This window comes from Pleurodeles waltl, chromosome 5 (assembly GCF_031143425.1).
Source record: "Pleurodeles waltl isolate 20211129_DDA chromosome 5, aPleWal1.hap1.20221129, whole genome shotgun sequence".
Lineage (NCBI taxonomy): Eukaryota > Metazoa > Chordata > Amphibia > Caudata > Salamandridae > Pleurodeles > Pleurodeles waltl.
Window position 1 is genome coordinate 97,305,255 of NC_090444.1, and position 25,801 is coordinate 97,331,055.

The 25,801-nt window shown below is 47.1% G+C and overlaps 1 protein-coding gene and 1 long non-coding RNA gene across 12 annotated transcripts in view; one reads left to right on the forward strand and one right to left on the reverse strand.

Moving 5' to 3' along the window:
- Nucleotides 1-18,342, forward strand: part of LOC138295410 (uncharacterized) — a 52,128-nt gene extending 33,786 nt beyond the window's left edge. Inside the window, exons 2-3 of the long non-coding RNA XR_011203595.1 lie at nt 15,142-15,228; nt 18,221-18,342. This is a non-coding gene — a long non-coding RNA (uncharacterized lncRNA). The remainder of the gene's footprint in view (nt 1-15,141; nt 15,229-18,220) is intronic.
- Nucleotides 1-25,801, reverse strand: part of OTOF (otoferlin) — an 875,032-nt gene that overhangs the window by 728,139 nt on the left and 121,092 nt on the right. The gene's annotated exons all lie outside the window — the stretch shown is intronic.

A 25,801-nucleotide genomic window follows, 5' to 3' on the forward strand; every position in this document is an offset into this window, starting at 1 on the left:
TTATTGTTTTTTTTTCTTTGGTGAATTCTCTTGCGTCACGTAGGAAATCCACGGTACTTCTTCTGAACCTGCAGATGTTTGAAGACTAACCCCAGCCACAGCTGCAGAGTTGTCTTGCATGCATGAGTCTGTGCTGGACTGAATATGGCTCCCAAATCTGTACTGCGTTCATGTGATCCTGTCCCAATCGAGGAACCGTCTGCCAATAGTTAGAGGCCAGTGACTTTCCGTGAGACCAAAGCCCAAATTTATGAGGGCCTAGTGTCAACTATCGCCACATTAGCGTCATTATTTTTTATGCTAATGTGGCGATAGTGTGGCAAAAACGCTGCGCCATATTTACAAAGGTGCGCAATGCTTTTATTGCGCCACTTTGTAACCCCTTGCGCCACATTATGCCTGCTCCAAACATAATGTCTGGAAGGGGGCGTTTGCCCATTTGGGGGCCAGCAAAAATGGTGCAATGGAATCTATAAGATTCCACAGAGCCATTTTTAGCAGTATTTTTAGCGCCTGCACAGAGCAGGCATTAAGAGGAGACCCACCATTATTTATGATGGACCTCTATGTACTTTGCAGGATTAGCGCCACATGGTGGCGTTAGGTGGCCGCTAAGGGATGCAAAAAAAGTGATGCTGCATATAATGCAGGGCCACTTTTCTTAAATTTGGGCCAAAATACATTGAAACCTCAAAGAAGCAGAGCCTGGTACATATGGCACTAATCCTTTGTTATAGTTGAGGTAACTTCAGAGGCACCAGCTCATCCCTAACCCGAAGAGCTCCTTGGAGCCTAGTCTTTCCTTCAAAGTGAAGCGACTTGAACACAGTAGAAATCAAATGCTAGCACTAACTTTCTTTATTGTTTAATTGCCTTACATTGTGTTTGTGTATTCTTACATCTTCCTGGACCACCTATGGGGGTTTGCCTTGAGGTCCATCCATTTTGACCGAGAGAGAGCTTCGAGGAGACGTGTGGCCCACCACTCCTCTGGAACAGCTGGACGGGATATTGTAGAAGGTCAGATAAGGCATCTAAGCTTGAAGTCCCTCTTCCACCTCTACTCTACCATTGTCTTTTATTCTTTGCTGTTAGGCTGGATACTCTAGAGCGTAGCTGCGTAGACGCGGGGTTGATATATCATTCCAGGAATTAGAATCCTGTTTAATTTCTTGAGCAAATTATATCTTGCTTTATTAATTAGGCTATTCCATCAGAATATTGTTTCTAAAATATTGAATGTTCATATGATCCTGGTCAAAAAGATTAACTTTTCCTAACTCAACATCTACAAACCTCTACAAGCTACCTAGCTGTAGAAGTAAGAATAATTAAACTATGCTTACTTATCTATACTTACTTTCTCAATATTCTGATCCTCACTATTTTGACGACGACATTGCGGCAGGATGATATTTTAGAAATACAATTTTGACATAGAACCTTCATCAGGTCTTTAAATTTGCAATACCAATGAAAAGGGTACTTACAACCTTAGAGAAATAAATGTGTCTTTTGAGAAGAGCCTTACAAAGATAATCTAAAGTTGCATTTTTCTAAATTTTAAGATTTGTTAACATAACGGCACTGCACACTAATTTTATTTATTTGTTTACAATTCTAATAGTTTTGAATGTGAAAAATTGCCTGACCAAGCAAGCTGAAACCGTGCTTGCCACAGCTACTGACTTTTAAAAGTATTAGATGAGATAGAATTTTGAAGCCGCAAACTTCAGCCGACTCTTGTCTCTGGAGCCTAATTAAAGGCGCTGCCTGCTGCGGCGGGAGGATGCGGTAGCGCCCGCAGTCATAGATATGCGGTGGATCTGGAAGTGAGGAAATCAATGCCATATTGATCTTGTTCAGTGAGAAGGTGCTTCATGGACTCTGTGTCAGATAATAATGGGGTGTGAAGTCTCTATCTCTTGCTCTGTCACACAGCCCACCTCATCCTGAGTGATGAAAAGGGATTCATTCGATATCCGCCACTTCATTACTGATCTTGCGCTCTCCCGCCGCATGGAGGAAAGAATATCGAACGCCCCAGACTATGTCCCCTGCACACGGCAAGCTGAAAATACAGGGCTGTAATAACCACAGAGAGGTAAATCAACCCAAGATGCTTGACAGCAAACACCACAAGCTCATCTACATTGTCACACATGTCCTACTCAAAAACCAACCCAACTGATCTCAAGAACATGGAACTTCAATCATATGGTCCATGTCCTGTACCTGCTCCATCGCCCTCTCTTAGAAGTGTGAGGTGTGTTCAAGAGTGCATGCCTGCACAGAAGACCCCAAACCTCAGCTTGCTACCCCAGATAGCTGGCAAAAAAATCTATCATCTCTGCAGGATGTAGAGACCTGCTCAGTAAACAAGAGCTCTGACTGGACATTCCAACTTGCAAAATATTCCAAACGTCCTGAAAATATGGAATGTTATTCCACACAGATTTTAACTTGGCCTATATCTTTCTAGTTCCAGAAAAGAATTGAAAGCCCTGGGCCTAGTCTCTAAGGCATTTTAGAATACTCAAAGTAGTCCTTATGTAGTACTCTTTTACACTCTTACACGCCTTTAACAATTAGCCCCAAAACATCAAAAATGGGAGGAAATGGAATATTCAGGGAGTAGTCACATACAATTGCTAAAATAGAAAGGACTGCGACCTCTTCACTCTGTTATTAGTAGGACGTTCGACCTTTCAGAATGTTTCACAAATGTATGTAAAAGAGTAGTCATTTAGTAAATGCTTTTATATAGTAGCACTCCGGGTCTTTAAGAAAGCACCTCACAGGCCCAGTTTATGCTCCTCCCAGGAAACAACCATCTCACCATATGCTGTTTCAATCAATTAATCAAGCAGGATTTATAAAGCGCAGTTAATCACTCGATAGGGTATCCAGATGCTTGCATGTCCCGGAGGCTTATTTGAACAGCCAGGTTTTGAGGTCCATTCGGAATTGCGGAAGTGAGGCGATGGTCTGAAGGTGCGTGGGGAGGCTGTTCCAGGTTTTTGCTGAGATGTGAGAGAAGGATCATCCTCCACTTCTGCTTTGGTAGGTGCGGGGAATATGGGCAAGTGAAAGGTAGGCAGAGCGTAGTCTTCTCAACGGTTGGTGGAAGTTCAGGTGGTGCTTAATGTATGCAGGTCCTTGGTTGTGTAGAGCCTTGTGTGCGATGGTCAACAGGTTGAATTGGCATCTCTTCTGTACAGAGACCCAGTGGAATTGCCTGAGGTGGGGTGTGATGTGGGTTCATCAGGGAAGGCCGAGGATGAGTCTGGCTGCGGCATTCTGTATGGTCTGAAATCTCGGTAGGAGGTGTGCAGTGATTCCTACATAGAGTGCCCTGCTATAGTCCAGTCGGGTGGTGATGAGGGCCTGTGTCACGCTGCGTCTCATGAGTAGGGGTAGCCTCTTGAAGATCTTGCATAGCATGCACAAAGTGAGGAAGCAGGCAGAGGAGACTTTGTTGATCTGTGAATTCATGGTGAGCTTGTTGTCAATGATGATTCCAAGGTTTCTGGTATGGTCGGAGGAAGTGGGTGTGGATCCTAGGTCTGATGGCCACCAGGAATCATTCCATGTGTTATTGCTGTTGCCAAAGATTAGTACTTCCGTCTTGTCTGTGTTCAGCTGCAGGAAGTTCTTCATCCAGTCAGCAACACTTTTCATGCATCGCGGAAGTTGAATCTGGTGATGGAGGCGTCATCGGTGAGTGAGAGGATGAGCTGGGTGTCGTCTGAGTGGAAAATTATGTTGAGACCATGGGATATTGTTGGCCAGCGGGGTTATATATGTGTTGAAGAGCATGGGGCTGAGTCCTGGGGGACACTGCAGGTGTCCTCCTTGGGTTCAGAGCTGAAATGTGGGAGGTGGATCCTCTGGGGTCTTCCGGTGAGGAAGGAGGTGATCCATCTGAGTGTGTCCTCTTGGATGCCGATGTGGTGGAGTGCTTTGATCAGTATGTGGTGGGATACGGTGTCGAAGGCTGCCGAGAGGTCGAGGAGGATTAAAGATGCTGTTTCTCCTCAGTCGAGGAGAGTTCGGATGTCGTCTTCTGATACAGTTCACACTCATGCTTTTAAGTATGTGACCTGTATAGTGTAAACGTAGCTACCTGGAAAGGAAGTGCGGACTGCTGCGTGTGTTTTACAGTAGATCAGACATAGTAGTGGTAGAAGCAGGGATATAGCATGAACATCAGGAGGTTACAATGGAGAAGGTAAGGGTTATTGCGTGAAGATTAAAATGAGGGACTGGAAGTGATCATTAGTCACCGATCTGTAGCAGGGTGGGAAGCGTGGGAGTGTCACCATTCAGGGGTGGTCCAATGAAGCAAGACCAGACATGACTACATTCTTTCTGTGTAAGCTGGACCACCTCCAGCCGAGGATCAATGCATACCTTATGACTTAATGCAACTTCATACTTATCCCTGCATTCCTAAAACAAGTTTGGACCCTCTATTCGTACACTAGTCATGGAGTAGCACGTCACCTCCCAGTAAAATGCTGATCCCCTCAACTACTTAAAGTATCTCACAAAAAAGTCTGCAAAGGTTCATATTTGCCCAGGCATGATCCCACAGATAGCCACCCCTATCCTTACACTGGAGGTTTAACAGTGAACTCCTGAATAGATCATCACGGCTATCATCAAGGCTTCATGCAGTTGCCAAGACATGGACATGTTTGGACTTGGCTCTTTTTGCTGGGTCATCCCCTGACAGTTTGACTTTGCGCTCCACTTTTTGTTGAATTCCTTTTTGTTGGCTTTAGAACTCTGCACACTTTACCACGGCTAAGCAGTGCTAAAGTGCCTGTGCTCTGTCCTTAAAATATGGAAACTTTGCCTTCTACAGATTTGGCATATTTAATTCACTTAGAAGTCCCTAGTAAAGTGCACTACATGTGCCTTGGGCCTGTAAATTTAATGCTACTAGTGGGCCTGCAGCACTGATTTTGACATCCACTTAAGTAGCACTTTAAACCTGTCTCAGGCCTGCCATTGCAAAAAGTTGGATTTTAAATTGCTATAATGAAAATGCAACTGTTCGAAAGTTGGCATTTTCTTACCTGAGCCATTTAGTGCCTGTTGCTTGTCTCTGGTCACATGACTGGATGTAGCTGACAGTTGGACATTGTGTATACCTCCTAGACAGTCACAGACAATAGGAAGCTTAGATGTGCCTGGATAGGACATCACTGGATGGGACAGATGAGCTGGGCACAGCACCACTTGCCTCCACACAAAGGGCTGCATACCCCGTGTAGTTAGTATGGAGCCAGGGCAGGAAAGGCAGGATGCCTGGGGACTTCAAAGGGAAACCTCTAGTAGCTTCTCCCTCTACTTCAAAGGCACAACTGGGTATAAATACTGGACCTCAAACACCAACTCTTTAGTACACCTCTGGACCTGCAGATACTCTGCCAGGTAGAAGAACTGCTGTGCTGCTACATAGACTGCCACTCTGCTAGACTGCTGCTCTAAAGGAGCTGCTGCTCTACAGTGCCCACCGGCTGTTCTCTTGTCTTGGGAAGAAGAACTGGACATGCAACTTCATCTTGAACCCAGTACCCCAGAGTGACTCGAAGGGCTAGTCTGCTGAACTCCTGACCTGAGCCTTAGGGACATGAAATGCTCCCCAACAGCTCCTGGACCCATCTTCAGAAGGTTTTTGACCCCCAAGTTGTGCCTTTCAGGTCCTGGACCCTTGGTGTGGCTGTCACTCTCTTGAAATCAAGCTTTTGAGCTCGTAGCGACCAGGCTCATTCGCACTGGAATCGCACTGCTTGCTTCAAAAATCATTGTGAAGTGCCTCTGGCCCACCTCTTCACACAGCAAGCATCAATCGCCTGCAGAGGACAACCACCATGAAGCTGTAGCCCGCCATTCTGGGACGAAATGCCTGCTCTTTGTGCCACATTGACCACTGCCTGCAATGCCCTCCAATCCTTCTGCGACCCGCTTCAACGCAAACAGGTCTCTTTGCACTAAAACTGGGAAGGTAAACCTTCACTTGGACTAATCTGGAACTACATCTGACCTGCACCCCATCACAATCAGCCTAAACTTTTGACTTTCATCCAGCTCAGCACAACCAGATAGCCACTGTTGGCACTATGCTTAAAGATGCTTTTTTTCACTTTATTCTCTGAAAGTTCGTAACTCGAGTCCTACTGTTTAGATTTTTGCTGTCTTGGTCTTGATTTATTTATTACAATCAGCTCTATTTGCCTAACCTGGTGTGGGACCTTTTTGCAGGGTGTTTTCACTGCTTTACTCTTTGAAGTGTTGCACCAATACTTTACGCATTGCCTCTAAGTTAAGCCAGACTGCTCTGTGCCAAGCTACCAGGGGGTTGAGCACAGGTTAATTTGGGGTTTGCTTGTGCCTCACCCTGACAAGGATTGTGGTTGCTGCTTGACCAGCGCTCAAACCCCAGTCAACCAGTAACCCAATTTCTAACAGACACCCAACTAAAGCATTCCAGCTCACCTGAATCACTTTGCCTATCACTATCCTTCATAATATGTAGCCACCTCTTTAAATCCCACAGCAATTTCCTCCTGAAACTCTCCCAGACCACACACTGTTGATGGCCCCCTCTACTTTAGCCTTGGGTAATGGATGCTCCTGTCCTTACAACATTGAATAAGGTGTTGCAGGAGCTTCAGTTGGGAAATGCAGCCTCTGGGACTAGCTCGGATGCTTCAGGTGTTAGGCACTGACCCTGAGAACCTAATTATCTTTTTGGGTTAAATGTATTTCATTTTAGTAGTTTGCGAGCTATAACACATCTATATTTTCCGTACTTGTTGGACAATGTTCTCCTCTTCTTTTGATATGCTATAGGTTATAGGCGGAGTAACTCATGGCAAGGATGTTTCAGGGATTTTTATAAAACTTTAAAGGTTGTTTATGGAAAATAGTAAGTTTTTTCTATGATAATGGATGGTGAGCATCTAAATGATTTTTTTTCGTGCTGAATAAACACAGTGGATGGGATTTTGATGGTATTTCAATGTGGTATTATATATGGGATAAACTACAGCCTGCCATACACTATGTGGATATTGCAAATGGCTAAGGAGTTCTGTGACAATATAAAGGAACGAGGCTGGGGCCAAGTTCCTTCATAAAGTAATGAAACTCCTCAGTGACTTCCAATGTCTTTTTAATGTACAGCAGAGGGTATTTGATAGCCTAAGAGTCCGCCGTAGCTGGCTATACTGGCCATTAAAGGCCCACTCCAGCGTTAAAGGCACTAGCCGAAGGCCATGACCTTTAACAAGGGGCAGGTATGGCCCGGGCTGCTAGGGGGACATCCACCGGGTGTGCACCCCCTATTACACTGTTAACCATGTCCTAGGCCTATGGCATAGGCCTGCAGGGGCATATTAGTGTACCTGTGCTCAGGGTGGCAGTCCCTATGCAGGGGCCAACCCTGAGCTGTCTTATGCCTTCCCCGGAGTGCCCCCACGGCAGGGCTGGTGGTAGGCAGAGGGCAAGGCAGGTTTACAAAGGTGTATCCTGTCCAGACACGGGAGCACCCCCGTGTTGGTGTCCCCTACCTAAAAGGGGGAGGTCGGCTGCTTCCATAAAGGTGGGACAGACCTCTACTAATGGCCGTGGGCCATGGGCACTGTCCCCCTGTATGGGCAGGGTGGAAGTGCGTGCGCACATCCTCCCCTAGTGTGGAGGCGGCACTGACCATTGTGTGCAGGCCCCACCATGGCACGGCCTGGGGTGTGCACAGAGGCCGTGGGGCCTTCAGATGTCCTGAGCCTGGCATACAAGGCCAGTGGTTGCACCTGGTGTTGCTTTCCAGTAGGTGCACCCTTGTAGAGGGGTGCCTGATAATATAGTGAGCCAAGTCCAGGGGGCCTCTCCGGTCCCATGTACACGTAGGAGTTCATAAATAAGGAGAGCTTTCCATAACTGGCCTCTAGGTGCCTACTTGCACCAGGGCATCATAGACTTAAAGTGCAGACTGGCATCACTCGCCCATGTGTGCATACTTGCATCCGGATGGTTTCCTATATAGGTACTGGAGCTGGCATCACTTGCCAGGGTGTGCACATTTACACATGGGCATTCTAAAATAGGAACTGAGCCTGATAGACCAGGGCAGTACTGGCCACTTGCACCTTTGTGGTAGCTTTAGCGAAAGTGTCCCACATGCCCTGGCAGGCATAGGTGTGTGCCCAAGAATATGTGCCCCAGGGAGTGCTGAATACCTATACGTGCTTGCAGTAACTATGAGAGATGCTCTGCTCATAAGGTAACATGAAGGAATGAGTCCTATTACGTCTGGCTGCAATAGTGGATTGCTGGAGAGCAGCCTCATGATGTCTAGTATCGTTGGAGTCAGAATGACAAACCCCTTCTGATGGTAAAGGTGGTTCTGTCATCAATGCCCTAGAAATGCCACTTCTAGGAAGTGGGCATTTCTAGGTTCTGAAGTGGTTCTGGTGTCTAGTAAATTAGGCTTCATTCCACGGGTCACGGGGGAAGAGCACATCTGTGCATTCCCCAGGCAACCGCTATGGAACTTGGGCATCCAAAATGACAGATCCCTGCCACTTGAGGCCAGGATAGATAGGTTGAGGGGAGAGGTTTTGACACTTGGCCTTTCAGAGCCAAAGCATAGCCTCACTAGAGATAAAGATCTGCATTCCAGTGCCTCAGGGTGGACAGGGAGGAAATTTAGGGGAGACGTCTGTGGTTCAGAGGAGAACCCTTTGAACCACCCCTAACTTCCAAGGAATCACCTAGGATAACCAGAGGTACTCAATGTCTGCAAGGCAGAGTAACCTTTATTGCAATGCGGGACCGGTGCTACTGGATCATGTGGGCACACTGCCAGAGGAATCTATTGTGTCCAGGAGGATAACTGTCCAAAGAGGGGATCCACACTCCCTTCCTGCTTAGAGACTGGCCTGGGGCTAATTGCCTGCTGCTGTGTAGCATCCTGAAGGGTACTCTCCAAGGGCAGGTTGCCCCCTGTTCTCTGAAGAGGCCCAAGAGACATCAAAGACTTCCTGAGAGGGACCTACATCGACAACCGGTAATATCTAGAGAGCGGTGCCCTCTGCTGCACCTGTATCGTATGCTGGACCTCACCTGGCAGCAGCTGCATTACATGGCCTAAGTGTTGTGTCTGGAGATCGGAATTGCCTGGTGCAGAGCTTGCCAAGGACTGCCCGCACTTCAGGTGAGTGGTCCTTCATCGTAGGGACCACTGCACACTGAAACATCTTGCTGGTGTGAACAGCATCACCCGGTGCAGGCCCTCGCAGGGCCTGCTATTGTCAAGTGTGTTGCATTTCTCTAGTGTGAACCTCGGCTGCCAGCTCATTGCGTGGGGTGCCCTGTTCATTGGTTGCGACCCTCAGAGGTGTGGGTGCAGCCTGAGTTGTGCTGTACTTGGATTCGTTTGGCACAGCTGAATTTGCGTCGAAGTGTGTGACCGGGGTCTGGTGCGACTAAAGTCATCTTATACTAGAAAGTGTGCCTCATTCCAGATGGGTACAGAAACCAAGTTCTGAGTGTGACTGGATGGTGTAGTATGACTCAATGACAATGCAATCAAATGCACGGCACGCCAACTGAATTTGGCCTAAAACATTGTGATTCACAACTTTAAACCAAATCTATCCCTTCAACCCCAACAACACTTGGGATCTGTAAGAAATGAATGAGGTGGGCTCACTCACATAATGTGGCATGCTTCATCATTGGCCACCTCATCCCACCCTGGTAAGATCATACTACCAGGGTGGACTAAACCTCAGCTGGGGCTATCCTGAGGGAGTTCTTAGAAATGTTCTAGCTGGACAAGGAACTCAGGTTCAAATATTGTTAAAAATCTCTAAGGATAAACCCCGGACAGTATCCTGTTTTATTAGGGTGGAATCCTTGACATAATTAAAAATTCCTACAAAGAGGAATTACCATCGGGGTTCATAGTGGGTATTATGTCCAGTCTCTGCCCCTATCTCTATTGCCTGCAGACATGTTTCTGCCCTTATAGATTGTAGCCTAATAAAGGTCTCAGGCATTCATCAGGGCTTCAATCACCACCTATCCTACTTAAATAATAGGAAGGTGAGATAAATGTAAAAAGTGAACCTACCTTGCATGTTCTGCTATTCTAATGGTAGCGGCCCTTCATATGTTTTGGCCTATTAGCCTCATGGTCTGTCCTGAGGAGGCACCTCCTGTAGTCACACCTACTCCAAGGAGGTCGGCTGTTTGACGAGGTGGGGTATGTGACTCACAGGCGTTCCTCCTTGGAGTAAGTGTGACTACAGGAGCTGCCTCCTCAGAGCAGACCATGAAGCTAATAAGCCAACTAATATGGTGTCATAAGCAACTTCAAGGGACCTAATGTTTTGGTATATGGTCTTTAACCAGTCACGTATGGCCTTTAGCATGCCGGCCTGAGCGCCAATGCAGAATCACCAGACGGTAACCTTAAAGGCCCAAAGGGTGTCTGCTCCCTCAACCGAGCCCTTATTATGCATGAAATATTCTACAATTGTGGTACACAGCCCTTCCATGAATACGGGGTCCAGTAGAGTCGCAGGCCAGAACCTCCAGGTAAATGGGGGCTGTCTGTGTGTAGACATTTCCACCCCCAGTTTCACCATAGAGTGATCCGACAGTGTGCGCTGCAAGTGACAGCTATCTAGCACCCAATTACCAGCCTCCCGGTATCCCAACCAATAATCCAGTCCAGACTATATCCCATGAACCAAGGAGGTAAAAGTGCCTTCCCTGGCAGCGGGGTGCCTCAGGCACCATAAGTCTGTCGTCCCATGGTCCTCCATCCGCTCTCGGATCGCCTGTGCAGCATGCTTTCCCTGCCACTCACCAGAGGCAGATCTATCCAGTGTCGAGTCCAGATATGTGGTTAGTCCCCACCCCACTACTGCCCGGTTGGGCCATGCGTATGTGACTCCAAACTTGTGTATAAAATTCTGGATTGTCAACATTCGTGTTCACCAGAACAATGGGCATAACACACTGTATACCCTGAACCAACACCCAACATTCCTGGTTATCCATGTTAGAGTGGGTGAGAGTAAATGGCACCCCTTTCCTCACCAACAGCAACACCCAACGTGACTATATCAAGTAGGAGGAAGCTATTCTAGTTTCTGCCAAGCGTGTCCCAGTGGCTCTCTCAGTGAGTTTGGTGAGGTGGGTCTTCTGTAGGAGAGCGATCTGAACATGACGTCTGTCTAAGTAAGTCAGTAACTGCCTTGTTTAACGAGGATTGTTAAGCCCTCGTACGTTCCATGTTATAAGTGTGGTGCACCCTTTGCTAGAGGCCATGAAATAAGAGAAAAGTCATGCCTAATGGAGTACAGGTCCCTGTCGTCCGTCAACACAATGCATATAAACTGTAAACGGCTATACTGTGGTGATGGAACAACAGCAAACAAAAATCCCCGCTTCTCCTCATCCACTTCAGCATCCCAATTATGCTAAAGACATCCACATTCACAACCATCAGCGCTGGACATATGTCCAAAGAAACAACAGTGCATTGCATAACATCCAGCATTCTACATAAAAGCAATAGAAATCGAGGTGCACCCATGTAGGGGACATCTAGAAGCACCGGCATCCTCCTATTGTGGGGAGATGGCTGAGAGACAATACGCCTCTGGCAGTGTATTGTCCCTTGGAGGGCCAGTGCACCAGGGGGCCCACATCCCCTCACCAGCCAACAAAACAGTACCTCAGGAAGGTCGCGCCTTTGTCCATTTTTCTCTGGCCACAGCATACAGGAGTCAACGACTGGCCACCAAGCTTGGAGACACCATACCATGCAGGAGTCAATGACTGGTTACCGGACTTGGAGACCAAAATTTAATACCTTCATGGTGCAGTTCACAAGCAGCCCCGGCAGCCGCGAAAACCGGGTCCTACATCAATCATCAGGGTTATCTAGTTTGAACTCTGGAGACCCCCTGCGTTTCAATGCACGTGTTTTCACAAAATCTAGTGCTACCTTTAGTGTAGCCAAGATTGTTTGTGATCCGCCATGGTCAATTCGCAGCTTGCTGGGTACAGCAAGGCATATGGGATCTCCAGCTGTTGCAGCTTCTTTTTTACTGGGAGGTATTCTTTACATGTGGCCTGTACCGCTGCTGTGAAGTACGGATAGAAGGCCACCTCGTTGCCTTGATACTTAATGGTCTTTTACTCCCAGGCCAGGCGGGTATTGTGATCCCTGTAGTTGAGGAACCCTTCTATAATAGTGATCTATGTGCCCTCTCGACTACCAGCATAGATGACATGTTTTCCAGGCCAAATATTTCTCTAGTCAGGGATTACACAAAAAGTTCCATCTTACCAGTTTTGGTGGACTCGGACACCCCTGTAATCCTCAGGTTGTTCCGGCGGGACCTCTCTTCCAAGTTCTCGTTTTTGGCCTAAATCACAACCATGATCTTTTCCATGTTGAAGCATTTAGATGTTACCGTTTGTAGGTCATCTTCAGCTGTGGAGATGTGCTGTTCCGCCTCAGTTATCCACGAGTTTTGCTTGTTCAGCTTGGCCACCATATGGTCCATACGTAGCTTGAGAGTATCTATTTTCCCATCTATAGATTGCGGGCTTTTCTGCATAGCCAGCAGTGTCGCTTCCAGTGCAGTCCTTGAGGAGGGGAGTCCTGGTCAGAGACAGTGTCTGGTTGAGATCTGTGAAGACATCGGGCCTTGAAAGTGAGACCTGATTGATAATTATCTGTCTTCCTCATTGCAACACTGTGGCTCAGATCTGTTCCAGTAGGGATTAGGGACAGGGGGCACAGCACATATGTAGCTCAGCAGCAGGAACGGGCCAGTATAAGGGATGGGCAAGTATCTCTCAAGAGGTGCCGATTACACCTCTAGTTTCGCTATAGACAACTGTTCACCCTGGGTGTCTCCCAGGCGCTACAGCACAGAGGGTATGATCATCACCAAGGCACCATTCCAGCTCAGGTCTCACCGACTGAGTACTCAGCCGGGGGCCTCCAGCTCCACCAGCCTGAGGGGACCTCCAGTATTCTAGGTGCCCCTCAGACCATACAATGACAGTCCCCATGTCTCTTAGCCCAGGGGGTCTTCCTCTCATCAGCAGATCTGTCCCACCATGCTTAGCTCAGTGCTACTACCCCAGCAGGAACCTCCCTCGCAGAGTCATTGCCCGTTCTGAGCCTGGGTTGAAGATTGGGCCTCAAGGGCAGCAAGCTGGGCACTTACCTCAGGTTCCAAGCACTAGTAAGTTTACAGCCTCCAGGAGAGAATCAGGGCACCATGTGCACAGCAACACCTACTGTGCAGGCCCCTGTCTTGGGCCCGTGGGAGTCCTCTCACTGCTGTCAGGGCCCGCTTCACCAGTCCACTGTGCAGGCTCCGTCACTTGGCACAATGCAGGACTCCTCACTGCCCTCTCCAGCACTGACCCACAGAGCAGTCTGATGGGGTCACACACTCCTGGGGCCGCAGTCCACACATCCACCCATCCGGTCACCGTCAATGAAGGCTGCAGCATGTGTCCTCTCCCAGTGCCACGCAATAAGGCATGCCTGGCCGCGACCACCAGCTGCTCCACAGGGGCCACACTCTCAGAGCACTCCACATCTTCCCAGATGCTGCCAAGAGGACGGCCACGCTCTGCTCCTCGGTCTGCCACCAACTCCGCAATATTCTGGGGCCAGCCAGGTGCTGACCGAGACCCGTACTATCTACGCGGCTGCCATCTTAGGCTCCGCTCAGCAGCACCATAAGGAGCGATGCAGGGTTGGCCCCGGCACCACACACTGCTGATTGTCTTGCTCCGTGGGGGTAGGCAGGTTCACAGGTGCCCCCACACATCAGGCCATCCATTTGCAGGTCAGATGGGTTCCAGTTAGCAGGATTATGAATGGATATTAGGGCTCAGCTGGCAGAGCTGTATTAGTGCGCGGTCATCTTGCTGTGGGCTCATTAGCCCCCCCCCCTTGTGTGCACTAATCTTTAGTAGTCATTGCAGGTCTGTCTGTTATCTCCTTTCTTCTCCTCTGGAATCTTTCTACAAATCTTGGTTTTCCAAACTGTGTTGGCATGGACTTGAGACTGTCTCCTGAATCATCCTGTCTCTCCAATTCATGTACTGAATGTAATCGTATTTTCTGGCATTGCTTGATAGTTTACAACTCCAACATTGAACTGAGTATTATCGTGTTTTCTAGTATACATTGAAAGTGCCCGTGACTTCAACCTGTGTATCAACAGTGACCGTGTTTCTAGATTGCCTTGGGAGTGTCTCTTAACTCTAATCCATGTTCCTAACACAACCTTGGAAATATCAGTGATTGCACCTTGTGTCATGAAGTAACCTTGTTTCTTATAATTTCGTGTTTTCAAGTGTAAGTCAAAGTACAGAGTGTAATCCTGGGAGTGTTGATAACTCCAACCTTGAATCAATAACAATTCTGTTTCATGTGAATGTACATAATCGAGTCCTGACCTATGCGTAGAGCACAACCTTGCGAAAGCTGGTATCACAACCTTGTTTCCCGTCAAGTCTTGTTTCAAGTTCATGTAGTTCTGAATGCAATCCAATTATGAGAATAACCTGGTCTCAAACATAACTTGAGATTTGTTTAACTTCCAACCTATGTGCCCGGAGTAACCTAGTTTTCTATTTCCATGTGAAAGCCCTTGTTTCCAAAATATGTACTGAGTTCTGATTTTGGAGTGCCAGAAACTCCAATCTATGTTCTGAGAGTTCTGTGGAGTGACTTAACTGTACATAGTATCTCAGATTCTTCTTCAAGAGTTCCAGAAGATTCTTCCACAGTATCTGATTTATCTGCTTCTATGTTATAATTATTCAAGAAACCTGTAAGTGTAAGGAAATCGAAAGCATTGTATTGCTATACGAATTCAGGCACTGATGGTAATTGCTTCTTCTTGTTTCCAGTGCATTATGCTTTCCCGATAACCAGAAGTGCTGACTCACAAAACCCATCTTTGATTTAATCAGAAGTGTTGACTCTGTTAAGCAGGGTAGCATCATCTCGGAGCAGAATCAGTATCAAGTTCTCATTTATAATTTTGTTCCTTCCCCTCTTCCTCCGTCTACAAGTTGTTGGTTACTAGGAGTACTGCCCCTGGACCCGATTTCTTCTATTTTGGGCATCGGCTCCAGTGTCATCCCCGCGGCTGGAAGCAGGTGAGTGTGTGACACATGCGTGCTAGGGAACACCTGTACTGTTCTACAAAAAATATATGCAATGGTTCTTTTTTTAATAAGAAGTATATGGCCCTCATGTTTATGCAGCATGTTCCATTGTCCTCTTCTTTTTATTTTTGGGTCATATGCTCACAATACATTTTCTTTAATATGTACCAGTTGCAACAGATTGCCATAGCCAGAACTATTGGCTTTGCCAAATCTTGTTATCATTGTCTCCATGAGTAGAGTAAAGACACAATATTCAAAATGGTGGCTTCATATTAGCGTCGCCTGATCCAACCCAATGCAGAGATCTGTCAGCCATTTCTGCTTCTAATAATCCTCCTTTGTGGCCAGTTAACAAAAAGCAATCTCCTGTCAAACATAAGGCACTCCTGCAGCTGCCCCTTCCTATTGACCTCAGAGGACAAACGTAATGGACGATTAGTCGCCTCTGAGACATGTGACTGCATGAATTAGTACCCTTCGCTTCCCTGGCCTAGAAGACTCAGTCTCACGCTTAATGAGGCTCGACATGTAATCGCTCACACAGGCAGAACTGAATATCAATGATAGGGCCACACATCTGTGAACCCCTCAGCAAAGAGGGTCTCACAAGACCACACGAGTGGGAACAGGTCTTTTCTCTCCAGTAAGTGTGTGTACGTTTCTCATACACATGCTTTTCAAATGAGTGGTCAAAGAAATACTCAGGGGCAGATTTATGAAAAGTGGTGCTGCACCCGGTGCAGTGCCACTTTTCTTACGCCCTTTAGCGCCCTCCTAACGCCACCATGTGGCGACGCACCATGGCGGTAGTTATGGGTACTACGGTCATAATTATTTATGTTAGTCTGGCACTTTGCAGGATTACTGTCAAATATGTTGACGCTAATCCCGCAAAACACCCAGGGGCTCATTGAAAACAATGGGAGCCTCCCTTTAACGCCTGCTCATAAAAATGCCAATAAAAATGACGCAAAGCAATCTCTTAGATTTCTTTGTGCCATTTTTGTGGCGCCCCCTCTCACCGGAATGCTCCCCTTGCATACATTAGGCCTGATGTAGGCATAATGTGGCACAAGGGGTTACAAAGTGGCGCAGTACAATCATTGCACCACTTTGTAAATATGGCGCAGCGTTTTTGTCCTTCCAACACCACATTAGCATAAAAATATTACGCTAATGTAGCATTGGAATAGTGCTAGGCCCTCTTAAATCTGAGCCTCAGTATTATAGATATATGTCTAATAATGTCAGCCCTGTGTAAAGGACTAACACTCTTTGAGCTGAAAGGAAAACACTCAAGGGAAAAAGGAAAACAATGCCTACCCTTCTCCCCATCTCGGAAGTAAAATAATGCAATAAATCTGGGAAGGTGAAAAAGTTCTATAAGCACCGTGGGGAACAGTTCAAGTTATACTTGCTGGGCCTGGAGGGCTCCTCCCACCAGGCCCACACCACTGCCTGTCCTTGTCCAGGGCGGCCAGGTATGTGTACAGAACAACACTGCAGCTAGATATCTCCACTGGGTTATAGTGAAGTGCTTCTTATTTTCCTTTGGGCTTTAGAATCGTTCAAAAAGGCTCAGAGAGGACTGGTGGGATGAGGAAAGAGATTACCTCCTTGTTTCTTCCATTCTACCAAAATGAATCCTGTTCCTTCCTGTCTTCTCTGCCAGTAAAACAGTTCACAGATTTGGTGCTGACATCTGAGTGGACAGTACTGGGGTAGAAACAATCACAAGCCCAACTCAGCCTCTCATCCTTCGGAGACAGATAAATTCAGAACCAATTAGTTGAGTAATAGTCACCAGTGCTTAATTTGTAAATAAAAACGTGCCGGTGCCCAAAGCTCTCCTCTGAAACATGGGGCTGCTGCAATTCAATGCGCGAGCACGGAATACTGAGGACGCTTTAATCCATTTACAGCCACTCCCTGCCCCTTCAGCTCACTCTTGCAGCTTTCTGCTTTCTCCCTTTGTGGCGCTTTTTCGTTTTTCTCTTCTGTCGTCTTTTCCCATATGTGTCTGTGTATGTGTTTTGCTTGCGATAAAAGCTTGAGGCAGAAAAATAAGTGCCAGCCCTCAAAAATAAGTGCCGGTGCCTCACATTGGAAACCACGGGCTTAAATTAAGCACTGATAGTCACCCCAGTGGGTTCCAGTACCACGAAATGGCAATACTCGTTGTTAGCAAAGGATATTTACAAAGTGATATTATTATTATTATCATTGCTATCATCGTCTTCACCACAGCTATTATCGTTATTCTTATTAGTCTTATTATTATGATGATGATTATTAGTGGTAATAATAGTAGTAGCATTGCATAATTGTTATTATTATTATTATTATTAGTAGTAGTAGACGTAATGCTAATATTATTGTTGCTCTTTTTTTTTCATGGTCCTCATGACCTTTATTGCCGGTATTATAATGTTTATTGAGATTATGGTTATTAGTAATATTATTACGATTATTTTGATTATCATCATCAACATCATTATTATTGATGATGTTGTTAATATTATTATTAGCAGGAGTATTATTAGTAGATAGTCTCAGTCTTCCCAATGCAACAGCCAGAACTCATTCTCTGTCACTCTCTAAAGAAAGTTGCTCAAATTCCAGCACAAATTACTGAATTACTGAACATTACGACCCCGAAGCCACCAGCAGTGGGAGGGGGGGGGGGGGTTGGGGTGGAGGGGTGCTGCCAATTCACTCTGTTCCCCATATTGTGTCTGAACTGCCCCCCAAAGAACTGATATTTCCTGAATGATCTCTCCCTTTCAAATACTCCAAGCTGTTGATGCACTTAAATAGATAATAATGTGATTATCACTGACCTTTGCACCCTCAGAATGAAGTACTTAGATATTGTTGACATGCAGACAATCTTTGTTTAAATTACCCAGAGGTCTCTTGGTTTTGGGATTGTAAACTGTAACTTGTGCCTGAAATGTTGACACCCGCATCTCTCTTCCAGTGCTCCCGCCCCAGAGCCTCAAACATCAGACATTGCAAACAGAATAAATTGAGTTTGAATTGCCTTACAGAGGCCACAAGGAATGGACTGCATGGCTGAATATCTAGGAGGACAATATTGACCTGCTGAAGTACCACGGCCAACATCTCAGTTATGGTCAAATCATGAAGCTGATTATATAGTGGTCCTATATGTATTTTTATCTTTGTTTTGATGATTGTAACTGAGTACTGATTGTAGGATGTTGTTGGTGCGCATGGGTGTTACGCATGTAAAAGCTAAAACAAAATGGAGTCCAGGACTTTGACGAAGGCTACAGCTTTGGCCGAAACGTGTCAGCCGAACAACATCGTTGAATAAAATCAATATTGTATAAGACTGAAGGCGACAGTTCCAATCTTAAAAATGGCGAAAGGATCTGTGTGCTACTCCAAACCATATATACTTACTTTGAACGTATTGAGCTAGTCAATAGTTTAGGTGGAATATTTTGACAGATCGATTTTAAAATGTCCATATTCTGGTATAGTACTCCCTTAACAAGCCCAAAATAATAGGAAAATCAATTTTACTGCTTTCCCTTGGGTTGTTTCATAAATGTCCTGAATCAAATGGTTTCAGAAAAATAAAAAGAATAAAGGAAATTTGAGAGCATGAACAAGGTGGCAATATTTTTGTTTTACACGAAAACATAAATTACATGAAAACCTTTCATTTTCTATAAACTGAATTTGACTTTCATTGAATTTTCCTTTAAACCGGAGAGATGCACCTGTGTAAGACTTGCCTACTTTGACAATACATTTTGATTAGATATCATGGTGCCGGAATAGCATTTGGGGAAGTGTGTGGCCCTTGGCAAAGACGCGGAAAAGAGCCTGGTGTGAGGCAGCTTCCATCTTCTGTCTGGGTCTGGGAGACCACCACTGGAGAGATCCTTCATGGAGGCGCGTGGCCTGCCAGGGCCTCGCACGCGCATGCAGACACCTGCAGGCAGTAACTATCACACGGCACTGTGGTAAGGGTGGGGTGAAGGCGCGTGGCCCGCTGGACCCTCGCACGCGCATGCAGACACCTGCAGGCAGTAACTATCACACGGCACTGTGGTAAGGGTGGGGTGAAGGCGCGTGGCCCGCTGGACCCTCGCACGCGCATGCGGACACCTGCAGGCAGTAACTATCACACGGCACTGTGGTAAGGGTGGGGTGAAGGCGCGTGGCCCGCTGGACCCTCGCACGCGCATGCGGACACCTGCAGGCAGTAACTATCACACGGCACTGTGGTAAGGGTGGGGTGAAGGCGCGTGGCCTGCCAGGGCCTCGCACGCGCATGCAGACACCTGCAGGCAGTAACTATCACACGGCACTGTGGTAAGGGTGGGGTGAAGGCGCGTGGCCCGCTGGACCCTCGCACGCGCATGCAGACACCTGCAGGCAGTAACTATCACACGGCACTGTGGTAAGGGTGGGGTGAAGGCGCGTGGCCCGCTGGACCCTCGCACGCGCATGCGGACACCTGCAGGCAGTAACTATCACACGGCACTGTGGTAAGGGTGGGGTGAAGGCGCGTGGCCCGCTGGACCCTCGCACGCGCATGCGGACACCTGCAGGCAGTAACTATCACACGGCACTGTGGTAAGGGTGGGGTGAAGGCGCGTGGCCCGCTGGACCCTCGCACGCGCATGCGGACACCTGCAGGCAGTAACTATCACACGGCACTGTGGTAAAGGTGGGGTGAAGGCGCGTGGCCCGCTGGACCCTCGCACGCGCATGCGGACACCTGCAGGCAGTAACTATCACACGGCACTGTGGTAAGGGTGAGGTGAAGGCGCGTGGCCTGCCAGGGCCTCGCACGCGCATGCGGACACCTGCAGGCAGTAACTATCACACGGCACTGTGGTAAAGGTGGGGTGAAGGCGCGTGGCCCGCCGGAACCTTGCACGCGCATGCGGACACCTGCAGGGATTAACAGCAATACAGCACTGTGGTAAGGGTGCGGTGAAGGCGCGTGGCTAGTGGGGCTGTGGCTTCTCTGTTACTTGGTATGTTATTTGTCTGTTTGTGGAATAAACCTAATAAACAGAGTTCCAAAAAAATAAGAAAATTACTGGAGAGAGTGATTGCTGTTACTTTAAATGTGTAAATTTGAAATATCTATTAAGATGCTCACGCTAGCTCAGTTTTACCCTGAAGCTGATTTGGGTATCCTTACAAGCACGATTGTGTCTCTTGGTGCAGCAGAGAATGACATAAGCCCCAACAACTGAAATACAAAACAATATTCTTTGTTTAACATTCGTTATCTAGATCTAGTCACCCTTATGGTCACACCGGCTGCACAAACACTGAAAGTCTTAATGAGACAGAATTTTAATATTTAGCCATCCGAGGAAATGTTCTAAAATAAGAACAACAAAAGAGGCTTCATTGTGCAACCAAAAGCTGGTGCTGGAAACGACTCTGCTGCAATAGTTGAGGGATGAGGAAGCATATTCTTCCTTTACAATGAAATATGCTTCACCTGACACTTCAAAGGTGTCCTTAGAACCCTCTGATATAGCTCACCTGACTGCAAACCCTGCAGCATGCACTCATTTTATTAGGTAATTGTTTGTGAATCAATATCTGATTATCAGCACACTGCAACCTGGAGTTTTCAATGGAGTATATTTTTACAAAAACAAAAGTACAATGGCCCATCCTCGAGGACCAAGCACTTTGTGACTTCATTTCCTGTAATGTCATCTGGGGGATCAGGGCGTGCGAGTGCTATCCCTATGACTTGTTGACATGATGCAACTGACCCATTTTAACAATTCAGCAGTTACGTAAGCATAAGAGTGAATAGTGCTCCCTCCGGAAATGCCTTTGCATTACTTTTTATGTATATTCTTTCCCCTGTGGTACTAAATGGGGCCTTTTATAGTCCTTTTAACTTGGGTGTAAAAACACACCAGTGCACATTATAGTGAGATAGATTTATTAAAACTTTGCACTCTTATAAAGTCACCAAAAGTGATGCAAAGTGGTGCAAAGTGTTGATTTATTTACTTTCCAGCGCAAATGTGTTCTGTTCTAGAAAGTCACCTGAAAGTAATGCAAAGAGTGCTAAGGGCTGCATCGCATTATTTGAGTCAAGGGGGTGTACCATGGGTGGTGCATGGACATCCCCACGCTACCACCCATGATTTTTTATGCAAAAGCTCGTCTGCTAACAATGGTGCAGATGACTTTCAGCCAAAAAATGATGCTTCTTTGAGGCAGGTGCAAAGTAAGAGAAATATTTTTATTTCTCAAAACCTTCCAACTTTGCATATGTGTTGCACTGTACAGCACACATGCAAAGTGCGAAAAGTCTTTAAATAAGTCGAAGCATAGACTTTTATACTAGAAGACGTACCCTTCCAGTACAGAGCCTGTGCTAGACACACGCAGACACCTATGCAGGACACACGCAGACACCTGTGCAGGACACACGCAGACACCTATGCAGGACACACGCAGACACCTTTGCACGACACACGCAGACAACTATGCAGGACAGACGCAGACACCGTTGCATAACACACGCAGACACCTTAGACGCAGACACCTTTGCACGACACACGCAGACACCGTTGCACGACACACGCAGACACCTTAGACGCAGACACCTTTGCATGACACACGCAGACACCGTTGCACGACACACGCAGACACCTCTGCACGACACACACAGACACCCTAGACGCAGACACCTTTGCACGACACACGCAGACACCGTTGCACGACACACGCAGACACCTTAGACGCAGACACCTTTGCACGACACACGCAGACACCGTTGCACGACACACGCAGACACCTTAGACGCAGACACCTTTGCATGACACACGCAGACACCGTTGCACGACACACGCAGACACCTTAGACGCAGACACCTTTGCATGACACACGCAGACACCGTTGCACGACACACGCAGACACCGTTGCACGACACACGCAGACACCTCTGCACGACACACACAGACACCCTAGACGCAGACACCTTTGCACAGTGGTGCATAGGTATATGCAGGGCGCTAGCAGTCTGATAGTATGGCAGCACTTGGGGAAACGCCTCATCTTTGTAGATATGGTGCTGTCCTGCTCTCTCCCTTTCACGCATCACAACACAGAACCTTTGAGTGCCGCGTTGCATCAAATAATAGAAGATTTGCCCCAATATGTGCAATACAATATTTGCACTAGAAATCAAATGAGCACTTCGCTCAATGTAGGCTCAAGTTTCACTTGAAACTTGAAGCTCGTTGTAGGCCCGGGCAATAAAATAGGGATTAACACATGGAAACAATATTACCCCCAGGTTTTATGCTGGTTAATACTGCAGTGCTGACATTTTTCACTTTGTAAAACTAAGCACAAAAGATAATTTGTGCTCAGGTCCGAATCCCAATAACCAACACTACCCACTGTATTAACACTACATTTATTTGACGAGCAGCGTGCTGCCTGTCATAAAGCGCTTCAACCTCATCAATTGTACTAGGAGCTACCGAAACGGAATCACAATACATTAATGAGTAGGTAAATACAAATCACGGAAGCAAGAACAGTTTTATATTGTTTAAGGGTGTAGCTTCCATTGGTAAATCAGGTACAGTGGCACCGTGGCCCAGAGGCATGAGGGCCCTACTGTACCCTGAATATGGCAGCAATTTATAATTCAAACAGGGGTCCATTTCCTGCCTTGTACCAGGACCCATGACCAGTGCTTAATTTGTAAATAAAAACGAGCCCTGCCCAAAGCTCTCATTTGAGACAAGCGGTGGCTGCAATTAAACCTGTGAGCACATAATACTCAAGCTGCGCAATCCTGAAGCCATCTCATGCCTCTGCAATCCATTTACAGCCACTCCCTGCCCCTTCAGCTCACTCTTGCAGCTTTCTCCCTTTGTGACGCTTTTTCGTTTTTCTACACCTGTGTCCTTCCCACGTGTGTCTTTTACTCGCAGGGAATGTTTGAGGCAGAAGAATAAGTGCCCGCCCTCAAAAATAAGTGCCAGTGCCCCGGAAACCACTGGCTCAAATTAAGCACCGGTACGCTACTGACACTGCCAGGATTCTGAAAAACCCTATAAAATATTTTACCCAGGCTGGCTGCTAGTTGGGAACAGCACTAATGCTGGTCTTGTGGGATCGACACGTGCATAAAACTCACAAATGGTGCACCAACAGAGCTTAGGCAAAACGTAAAAGAAATAATTGTCCAATAATGCAGGTTAGAGATCCCACCTAACGCGCTAATACACTTAATGACAACACACAACTGAGGAAAGAGCCTATCATTGAAATGTCTGAAATCAATTTTATAACCCGGTTCAGATCGATGAACGAGATAATTAAGGCGCGCAAGTTTTATGACTGGAACCGTGCTGCGAACAGGCCAGATCGTCTGTGTGAGATTTCAGCATTGTTGTTTTTCATTATTTGCGCATCGAGAGGCGGTTTATTATGGATATGCACCATGTATATTTGATCTATAGTCGTCATTGTTTAGTTACATTCCATATCTGCACATGAGGGAGACGCGTGACCTACATCTGGCAGCCTGGACACAGTCAGGGCCTCCGTATGTTGATTGATCGGGGGCTCAGCCAATCATAATAAAGTTAGAAGTTAAGGCAAAGCCTTAGCAGAGACTGGGCTTTGGGTGTCAAGCAGAGGAGGCACTTTATCACAGTGTGTGCCCACAGGCTAGCTCAGTGGTTCTCAACCATTTGACTTCTGTGGACCCCCACTTTATCATTACTGGAGCCTGGAGACCGCCACTGAGTCATTACTGGAATCTGAGACTCCCCACTGAGTCATTACTGAACGGTGGGGACTTAGGGCCTCATTACAACCCTGGCGGTCACCGACCGCCAGGGTTAAAGTGGCGTTCGTACTGCCAACAGGCTGGCGGTACAAATTGCCATTTTATGACTGCGGCGGTAGCACCGCGGTCACACAGCCGGGACCGGCGGTTTACCACCATGGATGTCCCGGCAGTCAGAATGGCCTGGGGATTTTGACTTCCCTTACCGTCAGTCCATGGCGGTAAGGGGAGTCGCGGGGCCCCTGGGGGAACCTGCACTGACCATGCACTGGCATGGGCAGTGCAGGGGCCCCCAGGCACAGGCTCGTCGCGATTTTCACTGTCTGTCTGGCAGACAGTGAAAAGCGCGACAGGTGCTGCTGCACCCGCCGCACCGCCACATTGCCGCCGGCTCCATTAGGAGCTGGCTGCAATGTTACGGCCCAGCGGGGATGTCCAAATGCGGCCGGCGGGTTTCCGGCCCCACTGGCGGCCGACTGGCGGTTCAGCCTTGGCGATCAGCTTCGTCCAGCCGCCAAGGTTGAAATGAGAGCCTTAATCTTTAAATATATTTTTTAATTTTCTAAGCAGTCGCGGACCCTCTGAGGAGGCTTCGCGGACCCACAGGTGTCCCCAGACCACAGGTCGAGAACCACTAGGCTAGCTGAAGGGGTTACAGCTTTACTAATTCTGTGCAGTAAAACATCGGCGTCCAATCAGCGTTGTGCTTTTGACAAGTGCCTGTGCCCTCCTCCAGAGCTCAGAAGGGTGTGTGTTTCCTGTAACAATACCCTCTCTTGGGGGCTTCAGTTCCAGTTTTAGGTCTTGTCTAGAGACAGCTTTTAACTGTTGTTGAAAGACCTTTTGTGGGCTTTGCGTCAGCTCATTACTTTTTATTGGTTTGTTTTCTTGCCACTCTCATTTGCTTGCTCCCTATTTGATAGATTTCCTTCCTCTTCTTTGGGTTGCCCTTCTCCTGGAGCATAGACTCTTTACCATCAGTTTGACTGGATGTGCTGTAACCTTCCACTGCTCACATTCAAGAGACTATGCATTTCTTTTTCTGTCAGCGCTCCAAGAGAGTACATGTTTTATTACACTCTCCTTTTTGAGCTGTTTCCCCTCTTAAATACCTGCCCCACGTGCTATATGTTAATCCCTCCTCCCCTTGCCTCTGGCTCCCCCACTGTTTCCCCCACAATAGTGATTTTGCTTTTTATTTTTTTGTTTCCTCCTCCACCCTACTCCTTTTCTCCCGCCGTATGTAAATATATATACATATAGTTCCTCGAGGTGTGATCTGCCAATAAAGTCCATCACAAGTGTGTCTTGCTCCAACGCTTCTTTCTTTTATCATCCAATTGTAAACATTCAACAGGCAGCAGAGACAGACAATTTTAACTGTCTCCTAAAGACAGCAAACAGCCAACAGGTGTTTCGAGACACAGTCTCTTCTTCAGGGCTGTATGAGTCCAGATTCCTTCCCTCAGTCATAGACAACAAAATATGGGGCTTATTTACAAGCCCCTTCCCCCGCCGTAGCATCACTTTTTTTTTACTCTGCAGCGGCACAAGCAATCCACTGTGTCACATTTACAAACCGGAGTAATGGGACCACTGCACCAGTTCATAAAGCCTTGTGCCACATTGTATCAGCACCGGGTATAATGTATGCAAGGTGGGCATTCCCCCGTTAAAAGCCTCGCAGAACTGGCGGTGTGAAATCTATAAGATTTAACTGCGCCA